The sequence below is a fragment of the Mya arenaria genome, chromosome 13 (genome assembly GCF_026914265.1).
Source record: "Mya arenaria isolate MELC-2E11 chromosome 13, ASM2691426v1".
NCBI classification, from domain to species: domain Eukaryota; kingdom Metazoa; phylum Mollusca; class Bivalvia; order Myida; family Myidae; genus Mya; species Mya arenaria.
Window position 1 is genome coordinate 62,638,556 of NC_069134.1, and position 7,525 is coordinate 62,646,080.

Genomic DNA, 7,525 nt, shown 5'->3' on the forward strand with positions numbered 1-7,525 from the left:
AACCCGTACAGTACAATCAATCTTGATTGAGATGAAGCAAACTATTTGTGTCTGTAAAATTACTGCTTTAATCATTTAACATTTGTTGTTAGAAGTCCTCTAAAAATCATGAATTGTACTAGATTGTCTCGAGTTAACATCGGTTAACGTGTATAATACCTTAAGTAAATTTATAGTTATTGCTTGAAGTAAAAGGTTTTTCACAATGACTACGGTGACACCGCCGAAACCAAGCCATGACAAAACATCGACTTTTTTCTTTGAACAGGCGATTTAAAAATATGATTTTCATAAAAACAGCAGTATTACTTTTATAGATATAAATTTATTTTTACAAAAGAAATTTGCAACAATAGTTGTTATAAATAAAAGCGGAAAAAATCACATGTTCTCTCTATACCTTTTTGTACAAAGACGTTTGTCTGCTGTTGTTATAAGTCAAATAATGGCACAAGTTAACACATATTAAAGCCCTAGTTATGGGCCTTGCTGTACAGGTAGCATTGTTTGTTACAACATGAATCAGTTAAATATCTTAACCTGTTTTTCAGTTATGGACAAGGTTAAAGTATGTGCATTTTGTATGTTGTCAAAAAGAAACGAGTAGGTTTTGTGTCACGATAAAAAACTTTATGCACTAATGAACACCACAATGGCAGATATACCAAGTATTAGAGCCTGCAAGTGTTCAAGGGCACACATACTTCTTAGACGAATAGGCCATTGGTCACGAACAATTTGCCAGGCACTCCTTTCAGTCATTGTGGAAATGTGTACCAAGTATCGTAGTGATATCTCTCTGACAGTGGGATAAGTTCACTCCACACCCCCAACTACAGTTAGAGGTGAACAGCTAAAGGGCATGTAAATCTAAGACGAGTAGGCTTTTGGTCACGAAACATACACCAACCACTACAACCAAACATGGTTGTAATGTTAACCAATTACTAAGTGAAATCTCTGAAGTTCAAACAAAGTTCCAGTATAGCCAAGAGTGTAAAGTCAGTGGTCAAGAGAACGTAATTGTGTGACAACGAGGTCGTTGGTAACAAATAATAGTGATGTCGGGTACTTCTACACATCATAAAGGTAATAAAATCAAATATTAACCCTATTTAGAGACACAATATAAGGGCCCCAAAGGAACTGAACAAGAAATACAAACGTACAAAAACCATAAAAAGACCACACACGTACCAGGATAGTTTTACCGATAAGTAACGTGATAACCGGTTTAAAATGGTCAGTGGAAATAATTAGTCAACCCAAACAAACATAATCAGTTTCAACTGTTCGGTTTTTTGTAACAGTAAACTAGGGACCAAAATGCAATCACATGAAACGTCTCCGTAAACCCTCCTATAAACCAAGTTTGGTTACAATATGTCAACCCAAACTAAAGATATTCAGTTTTATCCGGGGGGGGGGGGATTTCTAGAGTAGCAGTGACCTTGACCTTGACACTGGGAGCCACAAACGCACTTCCATGGAAGATCTTCATAAACTCTTCCTATGTAAGAATTTTGGTCACAATTTGTCAACCCTTACTTAAGTAATTCTGTTTCATAGGCGAGTTTGACGCCGCCCGCCCAGTCGCCCGGGCAACGACGTTCGCCAATCTTATAACTAGGTTTCACAATGTGAAAACCTGGTTAAAAAATTAAGTAAGACTAATATATCAACTGATAATTTTAAAAGTGATTTCAAGGACACAAAAACCGGATGCTGGAGTCACCTGCAAACGAATGAATCAATTCGGAGCAACAGTGCTAACTCTTAAAAGATACAATGCAGTCATTAAAAGACAGTTGTCTGATATGGTTAGCCTCAGCAAATACAAAGCTTGAAACTATGTATTCATATAGTTTATATACACAAGCAAGAAGGGCATACTAAAAAAAAGAATAACACAATAAAAATATATATATGCTGTCGTATAATCTTTGAGATATCAAAACAAAAGGAATCTAAAATTTAACGAACAGTCTCATATATATGAGTGGACATCGGCTTCAAACTTTTGTTACTAGGGCATTAAATGAATGTTATAAATAGGGCATTCCTCATCTTTTGTAAAAAAAACACATCATCATCATAGAAATTTCATTCAAGTTGTTTGCTCGCTGACCCCTGAAATTTGGTTTTGACAGTAAAAAGAGGAAACATTTCAAAAAAAATGAATGCATGATATTAAACATGTTATTCCACTGTTTCAAACAAATGAAATATCTACTTTTGCTTATATATCTTACTTCTATTATTTTGTTAGTTTTCAGAAAACATATAATAAAAACACTTCATGTATTAACAAAAAGTGTTTTAAATGATAATATACATGCCACACCTGATTACTTAATACCTGGGACCAATAACTTTTATCACCCCCAGATATTACATACACTTCAATACTTAACTGTATTCTTTTGATTTATATACAATAAAATATTAACAAAGCATATAACATATAACACTTCATATGATCACATGATATTTACGATATAAATCACAAAACTAACCGTTACATATACAATGAAAACATCAATAAAACCTTTGCAAAACCCATCATTTTGCATACAAAAAGACATTCACATATAAAGACACTTACATGTTCCATAGATCAACACAGCATGACAACCGGTAACTATTCCCACCCATGAGACTGAGGTTTTGAATTAAGGAGATATTAATATATGTTCAATAAATCAAAAGCTCTGTTCCTGCACAAATGGAATAAACTCTGACTGATTAAGTATTTGAAATATGAGTTATATATCCATACCGTTGTTTAAAATGACACCTGTACGATTCCAGCACACCGGATAAGCATTTCCGGTGATTTCAGCCGTGCTGGAAAACTCCATCTGGCATCCCCCCATGCCAGATGAGTCACGCGCTGTGACGTAATAATGTTAATTTCTTTTATAATTTACTTTATGTAATCATATTTATGAGATTTAAATAGATGAGTTTCATTACCATTAACTTTAACAAAATAAACTTTACAAAACAAAATAATCCTTAAAAGATGTGATGTCGAAGGTACTTATTGACGTATGTAGTGAATACAAATTACTGCGCGTCATGACGTCAGTAAACATCATCGCACGCGCTTTTTGGTGATATGTACAAAAATGCGCTTTTTATGTTTTTTTCTTCACAAACCTCGACCTCGGGTCGATTTTTTCTATCCGGAACGGAAACACATGACAGATATTATTATTACAATCAAGAAAACACTATACTGCCTAATGTATCATTCTGCATACAAAAAAATATTTACATTTACTGATACTTAAATATGATGATATGTTCAACACAGTTTGACAACAGTTATGTTGTCAAGGCAATAATTCGCAAAGACGAGACTGGAGTTTTTTTCACTGAACCACACTGACTGAGGACAGTTCAAGCTATCAGCGGCCCTGGCCACTGTGGCCAGCTTCTTTCTCCCCTCTCGGTCTACCTGTAACACAATGTCAAACTCCACAGACAAACACGTAGCCACTGGGGCTGACACATAGTCCAGTTGGCTTTATTAGGTCAGGATCATCTAATGTAGATAGCACTTGTCCACTTTTATCTAGTGTTACCAATTCATGTTTGGCACTATTTGTTACATAGATTCTCTCCCCATCAGGACTAACAGCACACATGTAAACTGTGAAAAGGGCAGAAATGTCTACATAAATCTTCTTAACCAATTGTCCATACATGGTGTATTGGTACAAGGCATTCATAGAGTTCACATACAGCTGGCCGTTGTGGTGAGCAACGGACATGCAGAGCTGGTCAATGGTGAACTTTCTCCCTACCTTGAGCCGCCCCTTGGACAGTGTGATGAATTGGACCTCTCCCAAATCACCATCACCAGCAATAACAGCAATCTCCTCCCCAGTAGTGTGACAAAGTTGCCCTGGCTGACGAACAAGGTCACAGTGGGCATTGACCACGAACTGTCTGCTCAGAAGCTTAACTCTAAAGTTGTTACGATCAGCAACAGCAAAGTTTCCACTGGGCAACTCACATATACCTACAATATGGCAGTTATATTTATCCTCCATAATCTTAACAGAATAGTGACTTGAACTCTGTGCCTTGTACACATGAGCACTATCAATATAGCCAATGCTGTTTAGGTTTCTCAGAAAAGGTAATACACCTTCATCAGATATGAACCTTATTCTTTCTTTTGGCTTTCCTTGTGAAATTTGCACCTGAAACGTTGCCACATTCAACTTGGTCTGACATTTTCTGAATCCAATGTAAGAATTGCTCACCTTATCTTTGTCAGTAACCTGCTGTAGTTTATCAATCAAGGTCTTGAGCCGGTCATGCATATCGGAACAAGTGTCCACGTCATCTTTCACACTCTTCTTTAAATCGTTCATCAAACTATCCAACTGTTCAACTGTGTTCTTCTATAGCTGGTCTAAGATCTTGTTTAGTACTGTTCGGAGACCCTTGATATTATCAATGATGTTCTTGTACGAGTCCTTAAGAGAAGTTTGGTCTTTCATCCTTGCATTTTTTAGTTCATCCAACTTCCTCCTCATTTTGTCCACTGCTACTGGCAGCTGTTTGAACTCTGCTGTTTCCAGGCATCCTTTGGCCAGGTCAGGCAGATGACTGATACTACTACACAGCCTGTAATGGATTGACTAGTGTGATTACTGATTAATGGGGACAATATAATTTCATTGTATAGCTAAAGACGCAATACAAAGAAACCAGAATTTTAATTTGCGCAATCAACAACCTTGTTATTTTTGGAATATTTAAGTTCAAGAAGTGACATTCATCTTGTTCCAACTTGCTTCAAATACTATTTACATTGCAATATTCCTTCATTTGCAAGTTGTTGCACTGCACATCATAACTTAATGTATTTAGCTTAATCTGTTTTCTGTTCTTTTGTTGTAAATTGACCTAATTCAGACAGGATGTGTTTCACATGAGCCTGCTTTAAATTTAGTTTCATGTATCTACATTGTATACCTAACTCAATTACTGAGTAAAACGTTTCCCTATATTTATTATCAATGACCTTGACCTCGATCCCCAAATGAGCTCAAATGCAAGCCCAACGTACAACTTCAAATAAATCTGCTTTACACAAGTTCCATGTTTTGAAGCTATGATTTTTAGTTAACAACTTTCAACACTATAAGTTTGGTAATTAAAGTTATTAAGCGGAAACCATTTTTATAAGTTTTGTTATTGCGACTTTGACTCCACCATCCCAAAAAGCTACGTCTTCAAATAAGATTCGTATACAACAAGTTTCATCTCATCTAGTAGCAGTGTTCTTGACCTTGCTCTCATTGATACCAAATACATTCCCAATGTTGTTTTCTCATAAGGTTGTATATACCAAGTTTCACCACCCAGTCAAATTTTTCGGGCGATGAACATAAGTACTGTAACTTTTTCAATAGCAGTAACCTCGATCTACACACCCAAAAAGAAATCCCCAGATATAACTTTACATAAGCTTAATATATTAAAGGTCTTAAGTTATTCCTAACTAGTGGTCGAGCGGAAACCATTCTTCTATGTTTAATAACAGCGACATTGAACTTCATCGTACCAATCAAAACAGCAATCCAAATGTAACTCCAAATGCACATTGGCTTGCTATATAAAAACATGTTTCTGTTGTTATAACAGTGATCTTAGCAATCTTATCATACTACTTCACATAAACTTCCTTCACAAAAAAGTAAATATATGGCATTCCGTACTCAAATTACAAAGCGGACCTTAATTCCTTTTATTTTAAGTAGCAAAGACCTTGACAACGTTAAGACCATTCACAGTGGGTTTGTAAAACCTCGCAGGATTTTTAAGCCTCGTGGCGAATAATAACATGACTGTGTTCGTCAATCAAATGCTGATAGAATTCCTGCTAGTTAACAAACATGTGTTTATAAAAAAACACATCACCATCAGCTTTAATTATAAAAGTATGTAGATAGCATGCTTAACGACGTAACAGTTCACATGTCCGCATTAAATTCTGATGAAAAAGTGTGCAAACGCGAATGCGTAGTAATAACTTGTACGAACCTATATTGGGACGAACTACAAACATAATGTATAATCATTCTTCGGTTTGCTTGCTCGAATTTTGTATATAAGTCAAGCTTATTTAGTAGCGGCCGGTTTTAACCATCGCAAAAACAACTTTGGAGTATCAGGTGTAAGAACAAGCCGTGAAGTTGTTTGTCTTTCAAAATATGAAGAACAAATTCGCTATCCTCGTCTTTACAGGTCGGTAATATTTTGGTGAAGTAACTATTCACATTACCTATGTACAGATAAAGTTGTATTACTATCCATTGTTGTTATTTAAAGTTTTTGAACGGAAATATGTTTTCTACATTAAGTCACAACAATATTGAGTTGTATCCTACTGACCCTAAATGCTACCCTAAGTTTAAACTCTTACCTGTGGTTAAGGGCCACACAGACACTGCAGCACAATTCCTGGTGATCATCACAGTGGACCTCTAGTTTGTTGCCATGTTGGTCGCATCTATCAATTGAGAACCCCGCCCACTTCTGAATGTCTCCACGCCAATAAACAGTATGTTTCTTATGATATACATTATGCATGTTGACACATTTGTCACACAGATAGTGTTCACACTGCGGACAGAAGTTCTGGGCTTCAGTGTTAAAATCATCTTCCTCACACTTGGAACAACTGTAGTCATGAATCAGGTCAGATCCCTTGTAAATGGATGAACCTCTAGATGCCATTTTGTCCTTACCTTATTGTTATATGACAGTTTATTCATATTGAAAACAGTCTGCATGTTTAACCGCGTCAAACATATTAACACTATTATATTCCAGAGTGATGATTATTCTATGAAGCCTTCCCTAAAACATAAAGACACAATATATATTATTCATATATTTGCCAACCGCCGTTCACCAAACCAGGAAGCAAAATTATTCAATGATTAGTTTCTCAATAAACACATCAGACGGATACGTTTGACCGACAAACACTTGAGATAAATATTCTAAAAATAGCACACATATCTTATTTAATTTAATTTAGATTTAAGATTTTTTGTCACTTAAATTAAAATTCATTACAAACATGTTTGCCCTTAATTTAATTTCAAGTTCAATATATTCACCACTTAATGTAAGTTTAATTTATAAATGCGTATTCTCAGACAAATTTAACCCTTGCTTTGTGTTACGAAAATTTTAGTTGTATGCAATCTCCGTTGTTCGTTGCTTCCCTTTGTTTTGGTAACGCCGATACAGTTAATATACAGTAATTGATCGGAAACATATTTTCAGCTTAAGGTTCCTTATGACCTTGACCTTTGACAACGAATTCTAAAATATTCATCTGTTGGTCATGATCAAGCTGCCTACTAAGATCCGTATCCCTAACGTTCTTCAGTGATTGACCGGAAACGAATTTTCAGCTTAAAGTCACAATGACCTTGACCTTTGACCCACTGACCTCATCATTATTAGAGATCATTTGATGGTCATGACC

General features: G+C 35.7%; 1 pseudogene; it reads right to left on the bottom strand.

The window, feature by feature from the left end:
- Positions 1-1,676: 1,676 nt before the first annotated feature.
- Positions 1,677-6,929, bottom strand: LOC128213337 (uncharacterized; annotated as a pseudogene).
- Positions 6,930-7,525: the final 596 nt, after the last annotated feature.